This window comes from Hyla sarda, chromosome 8, assembly GCF_029499605.1.
Source record: "Hyla sarda isolate aHylSar1 chromosome 8, aHylSar1.hap1, whole genome shotgun sequence".
Taxonomy (NCBI): Eukaryota; Metazoa; Chordata; class Amphibia; order Anura; family Hylidae; genus Hyla; species Hyla sarda.
In genome coordinates, this window is record NC_079196.1 from 197,034,455 (window position 1) to 197,052,123 (window position 17,669).

General features: G+C 42.7%; 1 protein-coding gene and 1 long non-coding RNA gene across 9 annotated transcripts in view; one reads left to right on the top strand and one right to left on the bottom strand.

Moving 5' to 3' along the window:
* Nucleotides 1-17,669, bottom strand: part of ELFN1 (extracellular leucine rich repeat and fibronectin type III domain containing 1) — a 581,118-nt gene that overhangs the window by 192,343 nt on the left and 371,106 nt on the right. The window lies entirely within an intron of this gene.
* LOC130284826 (uncharacterized) overlaps nucleotides 1-17,669 on the top strand; it is a 53,404-nt gene that overhangs the window by 5,271 nt on the left and 30,464 nt on the right. The gene's annotated exons all lie outside the window — the stretch shown is intronic.

The window sequence follows — 17,669 nt, forward strand, 5'->3', positions numbered from 1 at the left end:
TTTGTTAAAATCACAGTTAAATTTATTGCATTATTTGGCCGAAAGAGATTTTGCTACAAACCTTTTCAACCAAGTATCCAAATTACACGTCAATAAGTGCAGAGACTTAAAAAAAAAACTTTGAACGCCACTCTCCAAACACAATGAAGAAAAACGTGACGCGTTGAGTAAAAACCCAACTCGGTGTCAATCAATTATATAGGTACCGTATTAGAAAAACAGGACTAAATACAGTCTGATGTTGTAATGCCCACCCGGAAATCGGATAAGCCTTGAAAACGTTCAGCTCCTTTTTTGAAAGCGAATGATTCTACATCACAAAGAGGGCGCAGGGAACATTACAATCCTGGCCTTGCATAAAATGAGTGATGGATGAAAAATGAGAAATACCTCTTAGTGCGCGCCACACTCATACATATATACAACACTTGTTCCTTTGGGGAAAACAGACGACAAATGTTGAATAAGCTACAGAAAGAGAGCAAACAAGCCAGAATCTATGTTACACAAGAGTTAAGCAGAATGAAAAACAAATAATTGAACAGATCAGGTAGCGCGGCTCCGACAGTGAATATACAAGTCTCATCCTCTGGCAGAAGAGAGGATATGGCTCAGCCTGTCATATCTGGTACCCAAGCCAACACATATAAAACCCAGAGGATGCCGGTTCATGTCAGGCGAGCTTATGTACTAGTGGATCTCCACAAAAGTGTCATTGTAGTCAACAAATACAATACAGCAAAACACAACTCGGATGGATGGAAGCCATATGGTTCTTATATAAGCTTCCAAATGTTCCTCAAGTTATCATGATATCCCTGGTGATGGAGCTATATATCAAACACCCTCTGCTCGAAAAGTCTGTCCAAGTGTGGTCCTCATCGTCTTTGTGACAGCAGAGGTTTTGTGGCTTGGAAAGAAAGGAGTACAATCTGTTCTGAAAAGAGTCAAATGTGTTGCGATAGAGATATATGACATTGGAATCAACAATAAAAAATTGACCAGATGCTAACCGAGTACAATAAAAAGCAAGACAAAAAACAGAATGATGAATGGAGATGTCCACTTTGGGCAATTCTAAATAGAAAAAGAAAACAAAGGTGCACTCCCCAAAACTTGTTGTTGCATCCAATAAACTTGACTGCTCTTGCTTACACAAGTGTGGTCCCGTTGTCATTTCTGGAGGAGAAGCGCCTGGCACAGTCCTGTTTTCACGGATTTTATCCACTTGATATCTACTTTGGGCAATTCATCTTTGTTAGAACGGTCTGAATACAATCTGACTTTTGGGACTGCTGGGGTTGGCGAGGAAACTGGTCAGAGAGTGTTTAATTCTACTGCAGTCCCACCACAGGTGAAGCATTACAAGGTGCCTATTGAGACGGACGGTCCATGTTAGGCATGGTCATTGAGACCTCCAGAGTAAGAGATAATCTTTGTAACTTTCCTTCACACTTACTTAAAGGGGTATTCAGCCCACAGACATCTTATTCCCTAGCCAAAGGGCAGTGTATAAGATATCTGATCGCTGGGGGTCCCGCCTCTGGGACCCACTCGATCTCCATGCACACCCACCATATTAAACAGTATGTTTAGAATGCTGAGTATGGGCGGCCAGAGACATGACGTCACGCCACGCCCCCTCCATTCATGTTTGTTTAGAATGCTGGGTGCTGCACAGAGATCATGGGGGGTCCTTTGGATAGGGGATATGATGTCTGTTGGCGGAATACCCCTTTAATGATGAAAGTTCTGAAAGAGGGGTATTCTAGATGAAACCTAGTAACATTGTTCATAAGGTTGAAAAAAAGCGTCCATCACATTCAATCAATAACCCTGCTGTGTTGATCCAGAAGAACACAACCCCCCCCCCCCCCCCCCATGAGGCTGAAGCCAATTGCCCCATGACGGAGGAAAAAATTCTTCCCGACTCCAATATGGCATCAGAATAAATCCCTGGATCGATGTTCTGTCCTTATAAATCTAGTATCCATAACATGTGATTAACTCTTTAAAGAAACAAAACATCAATGTTATCAAAGCAGATGTGTCCACCCTTACCTTTCTGCAACATTCTCAAAATACAAATCGAGAATCTACGATAAGTCTTAAACAGAATGCTTACTCCATCACTCTATACTGAAAACACATGCATGCTGGGCCAAGCTCAGCTTATATGTGATTTAAAGGGGTAATCCGGCGCTAAGACATCTTATCCCCTATCCAAAGGATAGGGGATAAGATGCCTGATCACGGGGGTCCTGCCGCTGGGGACCCCCGTGATCTACCACGCCACACGCTCCGGGGGCAGATTCTATCTGGGTGTGGCGTGGAAGATCACGGGGGTCCCCAGCGGCGGGACCCCCGCGATCAGGCATCTTATCCCCTATCCTTTGGATAGGGGATAAGATGTCTTAGCGCCGGAGTACCCCTTTAAGGCCATTAGATAGGTGTGCATGTTTGTGGGGTGAATAGGTGAAATAGTTGTTGGACAAATATTTGTTCAGCCAACAAGCTATTTAGTGTGTATAGCCAGCTTAACCCCTTAAGGACTCAGGGTTTTTCAGTTTTTGCACTTTCGTTTTTTCCTCCTTACCTTTTAAAAATCATAACCCTTTCAATTTTCCACCTAAAAATCCATATTATGGCTTATTTTTTGCGTAGCCAATTCTACTTTGCATTGACATTAGTCATTTTACCCAAAAATCCACAGCGAAACGGAAAAAAAATCATTGTGCGACAAAATCGAAGAAAAAACGCCATTTTGTAACTTTTGGGGGCTTACGTTTCTACGCAGTGCATATTTCGGTAAAAATTACACCTTATCATTATTCTGTAGGTCCATACGGTTACAATGATACCCTACTTATATAGGTTTGATTTTGTCGCACTTCTGGAAAAAATCATAACCACATGCAGGAAAATTTATACGTTTAAAAATGTCATCTTCTGACCCCTATAACTTTTTTATTTTTCCACGTACAGGGCGGTATGAGGGCTCATTTTTTGCGCCGTGATCTGAAGTTTTTATCGGTAGGATTTTTGTTTTGATCAGACTTTTTGATCACTTTTTATAAATTTTTTAATGGTATAAAAAGTAACCAAAAATGCGCTTTTTTTGACTTTGGAATTTTTTTGCGCGTACGCCATTGACCGTGCGGTTTAATTAATGATATATTTTTATAGTTCGGACATTTACACACGCGGCGATACCACATATGTTTATTTTTATTTTTTTACACTGTTTTATTTTTTTTATGGGAAAAGGGGGGTGATTCAAACTTTTATTAGGGAAGGGGTTAAAAGACCTTTATTAACACTTTTTTTTTACTTTTTTTTTTGTAGTGTTATAGGTCCCATAGGGACCTATAACACTGCACACACTGATCTCTTACACAGATCACAGGCGTGTATTAACATGCCTGTGATCAGTGTTATCGGCGCTTGACTGCTCCTGCCTGGATCTCAGGCAAGGAGCAGTCATTCGCCGATCGGACACGGAGGAGACAGGTAAGGGCCCTCCCGGTGTCCTGTAAGCTGTTTGGGACGCCGCGATTTCACCGCGGCGGGCCCGAACAGCCCGACTGAGCAGCTGGGTCACTTTCACTTTAGAATCGGCGGTCAGCTTTGACCGCCGCTTCTAAAGGGTTAATACCGCACATCGCCATGATCGACGATGTGTGGTATTAGCCGCGGGTCCCGGCCGTTGATGAGCGCCAGGCCTGACGCGATATGATGCGGGATCGCGGCGCGATCCCCCTTCATATCGCGGGAGCCGGCGCAGGACGTAAATATACGTCCTGCGTCGTTAAGGGGTTAAAGGAGTATTCCTTCCCCCCCAAAAAAACTTTTGCCCAAGTGTATGACCTAGAAGTCATACTATTATTATTAAAGTCTTTGGTTTAGCCAGAATATTTATTCTTAGGAGATGGTTTGCACCCGAGGGTCCAAACTGTGCTGAATGGCAGAGAGAAGTAGAACAAATGAGAAGATTTGAGGATATCTACTATAGAGGGAGAAAGCTGGGCCCGAAAATAGAAAAGGAATGGAAGAAATGGGAGGAGGTAGCTTAGCTGGTAGTGGGTTGGGGGAAGGGAGGGGTAGGAGGGTAAGGGGAGAGATTTTTTAGGACTATTTGTATATTTATTTGTGTTATGTAATGATGTATTCTTATTTCATAAATAAAAAAATAAAAATTTTGGAATAAAAAAAATAAATAAAAAATGACCTAGAAGTCAGACCCCCCTTCAATTCCTACAACAGGACCTCAGCTCTCTGCACTGAATGGAGCAGTAGACGGCACATGCTCCAATCATTGTCTATGGGAGTGCAGGACATATACGAGCGATGTAGTTCTATGGTGTTTCCATGCCTGCTGTCTACCGCTCCATTCAGTGGGGAGAGCTGGGGTCCCAAAGGTCGGAACCCCAAACGATTGAACATTTATGCCCTGTCCTATGGGCAGGGGAATACATTTTTAGGGCTGGAGTACCCCTTTAAATCTTATCTACTATATCCAATAGCTATAGTAGAAAAAATAAGTACAAAATAACACAAAAGGCAACATTTTATTGTACTTTTTGTTTACTTATAAAGAGGGTGACAAGGCACCATTCACACGTATAACGTAGAATCTGATCCATTTATTGGCACAAGAAAACTCTACAACTGTAAGAACTTTCAAGCACAACAAAATCTCATTCCATGCACAGCTCCGTACCAACGCGTAATAGTTTTAATAAAATCCTTAAACAGGAGTCTGTTTGCGAATCCGAAAAAAACTCATTACATTTTTATGTAATTTAATGATAAATGAAATTAAGGCAGATGGTTTCTATGGGTTTCATGGGCACAGAGACACAAGGCATCACAATAGGCACTTAAAGATGTGCAGGTATCAATGTCCCCCATAACGTGAACTCAGTTGGGTAACGCTATTCAAGGTCCATCAGATAATTGTATTGTAAACATAATATCGGGACGCTTGTCCGGCCAGCTATTGAACCGGGGCTTGTTTGTCTATCTGACTGTTTTCAATTAAATTAATGCTTCTCACTTGCTTTATTGTAATTGAAACAAACCTCAGGAACTGCAAAACTGACAAAATCACTTTCAGAACTTTATCCGTCTGACTGTGTGTTTTTATGTATAATTCATTGTCTGCGGGAGAGTTCTTTTATGTATAATAGACATATTATTCATCTTGTATTCCTTCAGTTCCTTTACGTTTGGAAACTAATTGTAGTTTAATTGTCTAAAGAAAGATTCCAGGAAAATATTTTTTGGCTTAAATAGAGCGGAGGTTACTATTAGATAATAATGTAGAGGTTCTTGTGTATGCCCTTTGCTTACCTCATTCTGCTGATGTGGCAGGCATGAAATAAGCTCCATTTTGGCTTACAGATGCACAGTAACAGTGAAAAATTTACATATTTTTCAGTTTTTTTTTGCACCCACTCCTAGAGATGGCTATAAATACTGACCAAAATACTATGTGAGAACATAGGGGGGATTTATCATTGGTTGTACACAGTTTTTTAGTGGTAAAAAATCGTTGTGCAATGGAGTCAAAAAGCCAAAAATCTTTGCCCAGTTTATTTAGACTCTTTTATGAAAACACCTTGAATGTAGGGTGAAAATTTCACTGCAGCACTTATATTAAAACGCAACTTTTAAAATAATACACATAAAATATTATACCCCAAAATAAAACAAATTGTAGGTAAAACCATATATAGACTATGGGTTCATGTATCAATTAACAGTAATGAGTATCTAGGTGAAAACTCATAGCAAAAAAATAAGATGGCAATACGATATTAAATATCACAATTCCCCAATACCACAAATCACGACCAGACCAATCAATCAAGAAAAATATAGAGCACTGTCCCAACGTATTTCACCCAGAAGGTCCTGGGCTCTTCAGGGGGAAAAACTGAGGAACCTATAGAGAATCCATATTTGATCTGACTCATCACATTGCTGGCTAGTAGATAAAAGGCATGGTAAGCAAGTTTATGTGATGACCCAAGAAGTCCACCAACAACAGGGTCAGAAATAGTAAAGTAATGGCCCACAAAGAAGCTACTTACTACACCCCACGGACATGGTATCTAGAGGAGGTGAATGTAGTGAGGCATTGTTAGCTTTTTGTAGCGATCAGTGTTTTATCAATTGCCACTTTTTTGTGCAAACACTAAAAATTTTGGCACAATCTCACACAAGCCTGGACCACATCTAAGCTACTTTTCTGTTGATGAAGAACATGCACCTCTTTGATAAATGTGGGGGTAGTACACATGAGGTGGGCCCAGGCAAATAGGGGTAAAAAGAACTTGATTTACACAATAATAAATTCCATTCAAAGTCTTGGGTTTTTTCCTTCATCTGTGCTGTGTAAAGTTGAGTGACCCAAAACCCCAGAATATGCATTTGATCTAAATTTTGTGTGGGTTCGTGGCTCAAGAAACTTTTAAACATTTCCAGGTTCAGCTTGGAAAAACCTGGCAATGTTGGGGCTGAGCTGTGCCCACAACTGACCGCCACGTGTATGTACAGCTCATCTTAGCAAGAAAGGAGTTAATTTGCACTGCATAGCAGTGCTCTTTAGCTTCTTGGGGGTGTTTACATTATATAACCATCTATATGTCAGCTAATTTGACATAATGTCACTCCAAACTCCAAAAATGGACTGGACAAAATTATTGGCACCCTTTCAAAATTGTGAAAAAATAAGATTGTTTCAAGCATGTGATGCTCCTTTAACCTCACCTGTGGCAAGTAACAGGTGTGGGCAATATAAAAGCACACCTGAAAGCAGATAAAAAGGAGAGATGTTCACTTAGTCACTTAGATTTTGCATTGTTTGTCTGTGTGTGCCACAATAAGCATGGACAACAGAAAGAGGAGAAGAAAACTGTCTGAGGACTTGAGAACCAAAATTGTGGAAAAATATCAACAATCTTAAGGTTACAAGTCCATCTCCAGAGATCTAGATTTGCCTTTGTCCACAGTGCGCAACATTATCAAGAAGTGTGCAACCTATGGCACTGTAGCTAATCTCCTTGGGCGTGGACGGAAGAGAAAAATAAATGCCCCAAACAAGTTCCCAAGACATTCAAGCTGTCCTTCAGGCTCAGGGAGCATCAGTGTCAGCGCAAACTATCCGTCGACATTTAAATGAAATGAAACGCTATGGCAGGAGACCCAGGAGGACCCCACTCCTGACAGAGAGACATAAAAAAGCAAGACTACATTTTGCCAAAATGAACTTGAGTAACCAAAATCCTTCTGGGAAAACGTCTTGTGGACAGATGAGACCAAGAGCTTTTTGGTAAAGCACATCATTCTACTGTTTACTGAAAACGGAATGAGGCCTACAAAGAAAAGAACACAGTACCTACAGTGAAATATGGGGGAGGTTCAATGATGTTTTGGGGTTGTTTTGCTGCCTCTGACACTAGGAGCCTTGAATGTGTGCAAGGCATCATGAAATCTGAGGATTACCAACGGATTTTGGGTCTAACTGTACAGCCCAGTGTCAGAAAGTTGGGTTTGGGTCCGAGATCTTGGGTCTTCCAGCAGGACAATGACCCCCAAATATACATCAAAAAGCCCCCAGAAATGGATGGCAACAAAGTGCTGGAGAGTTCTGAAGTGGCAGCAATGAGTCCAGATCTAAATCCCATTGAACACCTGTGGAGAAATCTTAAAATTGTGGTTGGCAAAAGGCGCCCTTCCAATAAGAGAGACCTGGAGCAGTTTGCAAAAGAAGAGTGGTCCAACATTCCGGCTGAGAGGTGTAAGAAGCTTATTGATGGTTATAAGAAGCGACCAATTTCAGTAATTTTTTTCCCAAAGGGTGTGCAACCAAATATTAAGTTAAGGGTGCCATTAATTTTGTCCAACCCATTTTTGGAGATTGGTGTGACATTATGTCCAATTTGCTTTTTTTCCTCCCTTTTTTGGTTTAGTTCCAATACACAAAAAGGGAATAAACATGTGTATAGCAAAACATGTGTTACTGCAATCCTTTTCTGTGAGAAATACTTCATTTTGAAAGATTTCAGGGGTGCCAACATTTACGGCCATGACTGTAGATTGCTGTATAATGTATACACCCCACTCCCCCCAAGGAGTTAACTAACACTGCTCAGCTGCTAATTAACTCCTTCCTTGCTGGGTCGATGCACAGCGACCAGCCCAGCAACCTGTTGCAGTAAACCAGCAAATATGCTGGTTCACTGTGACAAAAGAGTTACCATGCGCTGCGCATCTTTCGGAAAGCTTGCTCAACCTACCCAGCAGTATACAGTAAGTCAGGTCACTGCCGATTCGCGGCGAACCAGTTCACCGTGAACTGAACACTTGCTGGAAGTTTGGCGAGCCCGAGCCAAGCTTTCAGAAATCTCCCTAAACTCTACCCAGCGGTATACAGCCAGGTCATGTGGCAAGCCAATAAGATGACAGTTTGGACTAAGTAGGGGCGGAACCCCTTATGAGTATTATTGTGCAGATACTTTCATACATAGTTTAAATTCAAGCTTCAAAATAGTGCAGATTTGTTTTTTTATAGAAAAAGAGTATTTTAGTAACACATAAACTATTCACGTATGTCTCCTTTATCTCAAATGTTTTGCATAGTACAACTGCTGAAGAGCCTTCTTTAGAAATGCTCAGAATAGAAAATATTTATACTTCACAGTCAAAATCGAATTGAAAATACAAACATATCCTGGGCAGAGTAGAAAGAGCCATAACCTCTAACATTACACATGCAATGCTACTAATACTCGCAACGATTAACTAATATGGTTTCCATCATAAGTGTTACTCTTTAGCTTGGGTTGGAAAAGACCAATAAATGTCTTAGACGGTGCGACAAAATATGGAAGTGTCCTAGAAGAGCTTTACCATTTCCCTACAACAGTGGTCTCCAAACTTGGCCCTCCGGCTGTTGCAGAATTAGAAGGACAGGATTGTGTCCTGGATGGTATGGAGTGGTTTTATAAGCCCTGATTTCCATAAAAAAGGAAGAAAAAAAAAGATTTCCTATGAAATATATTAGAAAGGTTAAAGTTTTGCCAAGAGGTACAACAGATAAAAAGTTTTCTAATTTGACAGTGCTCATTTAAAGAGTACCTGTCACCAAACTAAACTTAGGCCACTAGGTGGCTCTGTTCTGTTCCCTGCACAAGTCAAACAGTAAGTTTGGTCTCCTCCCGGCCTGGCAGGAGACCAAACTCTTGAAGTCCGTGCAGGGCATGGGGAGGCACAGTTCTCGCAGGCTTCAGTGACGTTGCGCCTGATGGGGAACTCCCACTTTCTCCTGCCAGGAGCTCACACAATGTGAGCAAGGGGAAAGGTATGATATACAGCTTTTTAAAATTCAGAACATTTTTTAAGGGCAGGAGGGGTGTTAGGAGTAGTTAGGGAATATAATCTGAGTTAGTTTAGAAAATATGGTTTGATGACAGGTACTCTTTAACACTATGACAGGATTGAGCTGCTTTGCATATCCTTTCTTCCCATGATCCCTAGTAGAGTGTAATGGTCTCTTGTAAGGGAGAAACCTTATCCATTGACCCACATCGACAGGCCTCTCACCAGCCAAGTCAGAAAACCCTGCTCTGTACTGATGATGGGCAATCACCCTGAAAAGGCCGTCTGCAGATTGGTATTATTTCCCTCTGAAGAGATTTCTGTCTTACATTCCCAGTCAGTTTCTAAGGTTTGTGAGTGTGAGTGAAACACTGATGTTAAGGGAAAGCTACCTGAAAAGGTGCCAAGATTGAGCTGTTTTGCATATCCTTTCTTCCCGGATTTCACAGTGCAGTGCTAATAGCCTAAACATCTTCACACACTGTTATGGTGCTCTCGTCAAGTAGAAACATTGCCCTTTTGACCCACAACAGGTCTTTTGCCAGTCAGGCCAGCAAACCCTGCCCTGTACTGATGAGTAACAATCACCCTTAAATAGTTCTCTGCAGATATGTGTTCTTTTCTTCTGGAGAGATTTCTGGCTTGGCATGCATTCCCAGTCAGTTTCTAAGGTTTGTAAGTTGAATTGAAAGACTGATGTTAAGGGAAAGCTACCTGAAAAGATGGCGTGATTTAGTTGGTCTGCATATCCTTTCTTCCCAGAATTCCCAGTGTAGTGCTAATGGCCTATTCATCTCCACAGACAGTTATGGTGCTCTTCCCAAGGAGAAACCTTACACCTTTGACCCATATGATCTGCAAATTGAATACATTGAGTTGGCTTTATTTAAATCTACATGTTGAAAACATGAAAAAGTCCTATTAGTCAAACAAAGTAGGTTAAGTATTTATTATTTTTTTTTACTTAAAGGGGTACTCCGCCCCTAGATATATTTTCCCCTATCGAAAGGATAGGGGATAAGATGTCTGATCATGGGGGTCCTGCCGCTGGGGACCGCCCTGCTACACCTGGCGTTCATTTAGAGTCTCAGGTGCAGCGCCGGAGGCTCGTGACTAGAGATGAGCGAATTTAAGAAAAATTTTATTTGGCCGATTCACCAAATTTACCCAAAAAATTTGTTTCAGTCCAAATTTTATAATTGCTATAAAATTGCTATAAAAAACGGCTGTTTCTGGCCTACAGAGAGCCTCAATAGAGGTGTAGAACACTTTGCCTTGTCCTAACATGCATAGGGAGTGTGCTGTGTTAGTGAAATAATAGTGTTCTTCAGTATGACATGAAGATTACAGGCATCGCTAATAGAATCACCGCCGCAGAGCGTCTGAATGTGGTAGCAGGGAGACCATATGGTGTCAAAAATGAAGAGATTAAAGATATTTTTTCATGTAATTTTTATTTAATTTAATTTGAATTTATTTAAATTTTTTGAGTGCCCATTCTGGTAAGCATCGAGATGGCGGTCCGCCACGAGGCGTGCTACCACCTGTTCCAGCCCCTGCTTCTCTGTGCCCCTTTACTCTGTGTGGAACTGCAAATGTTTCATTTAATCAGTTGTTATCGCTCCAACCTGTTTAATTGGATTCATGTGGTAATTCCAGAGGTAATATATGACGACGACTAGAGAGGAGTCAGCCGCAGCATTTCCAGCTCCAATAGTGTATAATTGCTGCAGTGTAAACTATGGAAAAGCTCCTAGTTGTATCTTAAAGGAAATCTGTCATCAGAATCACCAGCACTGATTAAAACGCTTCTTACCTCATTAAAAATGGTTCAGCGGTTCGTCAGATATCTTTAGTTTTATGTTATTCCCTGGCTTAGGGCTCAGTGGGAGGTCCGCATCAGCGCGGACTCGGCTATACAGCCGCAGTATCATCGCAGTCTAACTCCTTGTTTTTGGTCACGTGGGGAGCACCGCATGGCGTATAGCTGAGTCCGCGCTGATGCGGACCTCCCACTGAGCCCCAAGCAAGGGAATAGCATAAAACTAAAGATAAAGATAACTGACGAACCGCTGAACCATTTTTAATGAGGTAAGAAGCGTTTTAATCAGGATCACCCGCACTACAAGCCTGTGTAACAGGTTTAGTGCGGGTGATTCTGATGACAGATTTCCTTTAAAATCGAGCTGGCGGTCCGCCGCAAGGCCAGCTACCGCCTGTCCCAGCCCCTGCCCCTCAGCGCACCCCCATGCTTTGAGTGTCCACTTGAAAAGGGAGGGACTGCAGTACCAGCAAATTGGACAGGAGCACATTCAGCTTCTGTGCCGTTGGATAAGTGGGCGCATAAAGCTAGAAGTGGCTGCAGTGAAAAAGCATACTTGTATTTTAAAATCGAGCTGGCGGTCCTCCTCCAAGTGAGATACCACCTGTTCCAGCCCCTGCCTCTTACACCAACCCCCCCCCCTGACTGTGAAAGTGCAAATGTTTCATTTAATCAGTTATGGTTCTTTGTTATCGCTCCAACCTGTTCCATTGGATTCTTTTGGTAATTCCACAGGTAATATATGACGTCGACGACCATAGGGCCTCAGTCTTGAAAAGATTACATCGATTTTTTTACATATAAAGGGGTATTCCAGGATTTTTTTTTATTTGACTATGCTACAGGGGCTGTAAAGTTAGCGTAGTTCATAAAATATTGTTTGTACCAGTGTGTGATGGTTTTCTTGCAATTCTTCTGTGATTTGCACTCCAATATTTATTTTTACCAGCATACAAAATGACTGTTGTCTCAGATTTTTCCCAGGTTGCAATGTGGCCGAGACCTGACTCACTAGTCAGCTGATGACAGGGAGCCTGTCTGCTTCAATGGGTGAAGGGATCGCTTGGTGGAAGAGGGATCAATCTGCAACTAATGCAACAGCTGTAGGCACCCTGATTGAAAACCACAGGTCTTTTGATGGATGCAGCTCATTTATGTTTCAAGGGGTGGGGTGGCTGATGTGTGGGAGGGAGGAAAATTGAATTGTGGGATTTGTAGTAAAAAAAAAAAGAAAAGTCAAACAGGAAATGCCAGTTCACAAAAAGCTAGCCACAGTATTATGGTAATCTCATAACATAGCCAATTAGCCCCAAGACAAGCGCAGATCCTTCCTAAGCTTGTCCATTACTGCCTGCCAGGTACGTACTAAAATCACCTTATGGTGGATAACCCCTTTAAATTTAAGATTTTGATTAGATTCAAGTTTAATGTCCCGGGTGCTCGAAGCGTTTACTTTGAACTAATATTGTATGACCCCAAAACCCAATCTAACAAGGAGTCACATAGCGGTACAATGACAGAGCCTAGAGGTGGCAGCAGTCCATCGAGACCATAGGGCCTCACAATAGAAAAAAGTAAAGATATTTTGTCAAATTTTAATTTAAGATTTTAGATAGATGAAAATTTTAAAAGTTTAATTTAATGTGCCAACAGCATAAGGAGACCATATGGGTACACAATGACACAGCCTGGCAGCATGAGGAGACCATAATCTGGCAGAATGACACAGACTGGAATTGGTGGCAGTTAGAGGAGACCATATAGTGGCAGAATGACCCAGCCTGGAGGTGGCAACAGCTTGACAAGACCATAGGGCCTCACAATTGAAAGGATTAAAGATATTTTGGAAAATTTTAATTGAAGATTTAAAATAGATTAAGATTAAGTGTCATTTAATGTGCCAGCAGCATGAGGAGACTGTCTCGTCTTCCTCATCACCCTGTAGCTCCACAGTCTGCTCCTCCTCCTCTCCTGTCAGATGACTATAAAAATCACCCATTTTGCAAAACCTTGCCTGTGCTCCACTGTCCCCCTCCCCCTCCAGTTCAGCCCCCCATAAGGAGACCATGTAGTGGCAGAATGACCAAGCCTGGAGGTGGCAGCAGCAAGAGGAGACCATAGAACCTCAGAATTGAAAAGATTAGCGATATATTTTCAAACTGAAATTTTTTAGGTAATGTCCCAGCAGTATGAGGAGACCAAAATGTGGCAGAATGACCAAGCCTGGAGGTGGCAGCAGCAAGAGTAGACCATATGGTGCCTGGAGGTGGCGGCAGCCTGACCAGAATTGCATGTGGCCATGTAAACATCCTCCGGATACTAGATGAAAAACTGCCACATCACAGAGTAGCTGATTTCCCCCCCAACAGTCCACACTGACTGACTGCTACTGCCGCCGACTCCAGGGACCCCTGTTCCACTACCTCCAAGGATGGTAGGCTGCCGCGAAGCAGGTGGTCTACCCCGGGCACGTTTGACTACCCACTGCTGCCACCATGCTGACTCCCAACCATGTTACCACCTTGCTGGCTCAACTGTTGCCTTACGGGCAACCTGCACCCTCTTTTCCTGATGAAGATGAAGCCCCTTCTGCACCCGGCTCCCAAGTGCGATTGGCTTCATCATCATCGAGTTGTGTCTGCACATCACTGATGTCCTCCTCAGGTTCCTCAACAGTGTCTGCTTCAGGAGCCTGAACGCTTGCAACACCACCTCCCATGCCACTCTCCTCATCACTACTTGCCCACCTAGCGGAGGAAGCGGTGGATGTCTCCTCCATTTCTTGGGCCGTAGCGCCTGAAGGTCCTCTATTAGATCGTCCTCACTAAATAGTGGAGCTGAACCCACAGCATAGGAGAGAGGCAATGGGAGGACATGGACTGCTCCGGGCCATGCCAACTGAGGGTTGTGTCTTGTGTCACCGACTGTTCACTGGGGGTGTCAGATGTCACTTGTGATGGAGTGGATGACCGTGTTAACCAATCGATGACGGCAGATGGGTTGCTGGTAAAGACACGACCGCTAGCTGATACTGGGAGCTCAGGCCTCTCGGTGTGACTCCTGCTGCCACTCACCTCTAGTCTGCTGCACCCTTTGCCTGATGGATTTAGGCCTCTGCCACTCCTCTGTGCATGTCCTGGCACTTCTCTGCCTGACATACTTATTGCTGATTGGTAATGTAACTGTGCGGGAAAACCTTGGTAATAGCGACCACAATATAGTTACTTTTGACTTAAAATGTACAAAACAAAGACAGACGGGGAAAGCAAAAACATATAACTTTAAAAAGGCAAATTTCCCTGGGCTGAGGGCTGCACTACAGGACATAGACTGGGGGGAGCTGTTCTCAAATACTGATACAGAAGGTAAATGGGACATCTTTAAATCAACTCTTAATAACTATACATCTAAATATATACCAAATGGGAACAAATATAAACGATTAAAACTAAATCCTACATGGCTGACAAATGATGTTAAAAGAGCAATAAACAACAAAAAAATAGCCTTCAAAAAATACAAATCTGATGGGTCAGCTATAACATTTACACAGTACAAGGAGCTTAATAAAATCTGTACTTGGCAAATGAGGTTCAATGTGGATAAATGTAAAGTTATGCATCTGGGTACTAATAACCTGCATGCATCGTATGTCTTAGGGGGGATTAAACTGGCAGAGTCACTGGTAGAGAAGGATCTGGGTGTACTTGTAGATCACAGACTACAGAATAGCATGCAATGTCAGGCTGCTGCTTCCAAAGCCGGCAGGATATTGTCATGTATCAAAAGAGGCATGGACTCAAGGGACAGGGACATAATACTCCCCCTTTATAAAGCATTGGTACGGCCTCACCTGGAATATGCTGTTCAGTTTTGGGCACCTGTCCATAAAAGGGACACTGTGGAGTTGGAAAGGGTGCAGAGACGCGCGACTAAACTAATATGGGGCATGGAACATCTTAGCTATGAGGAGCGATTGAAGGAGTTACAATTGTTTAGTCTTGAGAAAAGACGTTTAAGGGGGATATGATAAACGTATATAAGTATATAAATGGCCCATACAAAAAATATGGAGAAAAACTGTCCCAGGTTAAACCCCCCCAAAGGACGAGGGGGCACTCCCTCTGTCTGGAGAAGAAAAGGTTTAGTCTAAAGGGGCGACACGCCTTCTTTACCGTGAGGACTGTGAATTTATGGAACGGTCTACCTCAGGAACTGGTCACAGCAGGAACAATTAACAGCTTTAAAACAGGGTTAGATACATTCCTGGAACAAAATAACATTAATGCTTATGCAGAATTATAAAACTACATCCCTTTCCCTTATCCCCTTACACCCTTCCCTTCAATTCCCTGGTTGAACTTGATGGACGTATGTCTTTTTTCAACCATACTAACTATGTAACTATGTAACTATGTATATGAGGGGAGTACAATACTCTCCACTACGCTTAAGACAGTATTTGTCTACAACACCAGCAGGTGTGTATTTTTGGCTGGCCTTTCACAGTATCTAGGCCCTTAAGACTTTAACAGGATCATAATAGTACACCACTTAGATGTACATATGTGGCATGTACTTATAAGGGGAGTACAATGCGCTCCAATACACTTAAAACAATATTTGTTTACAACACCAGCAGGTGTGTACTTTTGGCTGGCCTTTCACATTAAATAGGCCCTTGAGACTTTAACAGGAACAAAATGGTACACCACTAAGATGTACGCACAGGTTACACTTATTAGAGGACAATACACTTTTAGTGCTCTGCTCACCCTAACTAGCTGGCTACTATATCTTTTCAGTAGTTGTACACACCAGTGCTGCAGCACACTGTCACTGTGTACTACACACAAAATTGCACTCTCTCTCTCTCTCAATCTCACTCCCTTCCCTATCAGTGCTTCTAGGCTGGATTTGGGCTTGAGGTGTCTCTCTGTCCTTCTCTCTCTGCAATAGAACGCTGGAGTGAGTGGCCGCAAGATGGCTGACGATTATATAGGGCTGTGACATCACAGTGGTGGCTGGCTGCTGATAGGCTGCATGCTGCATGTGATTCATGGTCATCCCGCCAACCCTTGTTCCTGCCTTCCCATGATTCCTTGCTCCATGTCCTCACACCTAGGATCCGCCATTTTATATGCCCTGGAGCCTGGACTGCACTAAATGGAGTTTGAAGGAGATATCCAGTGCTGAAAAACTTATCCTCTATCCTAAGGATAGGGGATAAGTTTCAGATTGCGGGGGGTCCGACCGCTGGGGCAGCCCACGGGAAGGGGGCGTGTTGACCACCGCATGAAGCGGTGGCTGACACGCCCCCTCAATACAACTCTATGGCAGAGCCGGAGCACTGCCTTTGGCAATCTCCGGCTCTGCCACAGCGATGTATTGAGGGGGTGTGTTGACACCCGCTATGTGGCCAGTGAGCCAGGGCCCCGTACAGGAGATCGCGTGGGGCCCCAGCGGTCGGACCCCCCACGATCTGAAACTTACCCCTATACTTAGGATAGAGGATAAGTTTTTCAGCACTGGACTACCCCTTTAATAAAGCGATTGAATCGATTTGTTGTGAATCTAATTTTTCCTGAAATTCGTAACGAATTAGGATTCATCAGATTTGATTCGCTCATCCCTACTCGTGATGTCATGGCCATGCCCCCTCAATGCAAATATATGGGTCACGCCCCCTCCCATAGGGGGCGTGGCTGTGACATCACGAGCCTCTGCCCCAAATTGCCAGTCATCCTGCATGGAGCAAAGTTCGCTCTGTGTACTGGATGTCTGGAATGTCTAGGGGCAGAGTACCCCTTTAACACTATGGTCTAAAAAGTCAAACAAAAATTGGTTTAGTTGAAGTAATTTTTTTAAGTAAACCCAACATAATATTTTTTTACAGTGTAGAAAAATGGATTACAACATGATTTCTTACGTTATATAAAAAAAAAAAACCTAAAGGTCTCCTTATGAATTTGAAGTGTCATGGTTGTACTCTACGGCCCTACAGCATGTACAGAACCAGAATACAGCTGTGTGAATAAGACCTATACTTCTATAGAACTTTGCAATTACTTATGAAAAAACAGATCCCAGTCTTGTACATCTATAGAATCTTCTCTACCACTTTGAGGGTCACAGGTGTCCATAGATCAGGCCTCTGTGACTAGGACAACCCACCCTAGCATATAAGGCCTTGGCATTGACGGCGCATTCACCTTGTATGGCGCACATTTTTTTTGCCAGGCTCTATTTTCCTCCTTGCATTTTTTATTTTCTGAACCATTTATTTTATATCCATGTTAAAATTTCATTGGCGCTGAACCACAAACCATATAAAATGCACTATTACCTCTCTACTTTCCTGTCAGTACCTACTGATTTACAGCGGCTCTGGATGATTGTTTCACAGAAAAAAATACTGTTTAATCCTGTGTTCTGAAAAGCACTAAAGAGCTTTTTGGTAATG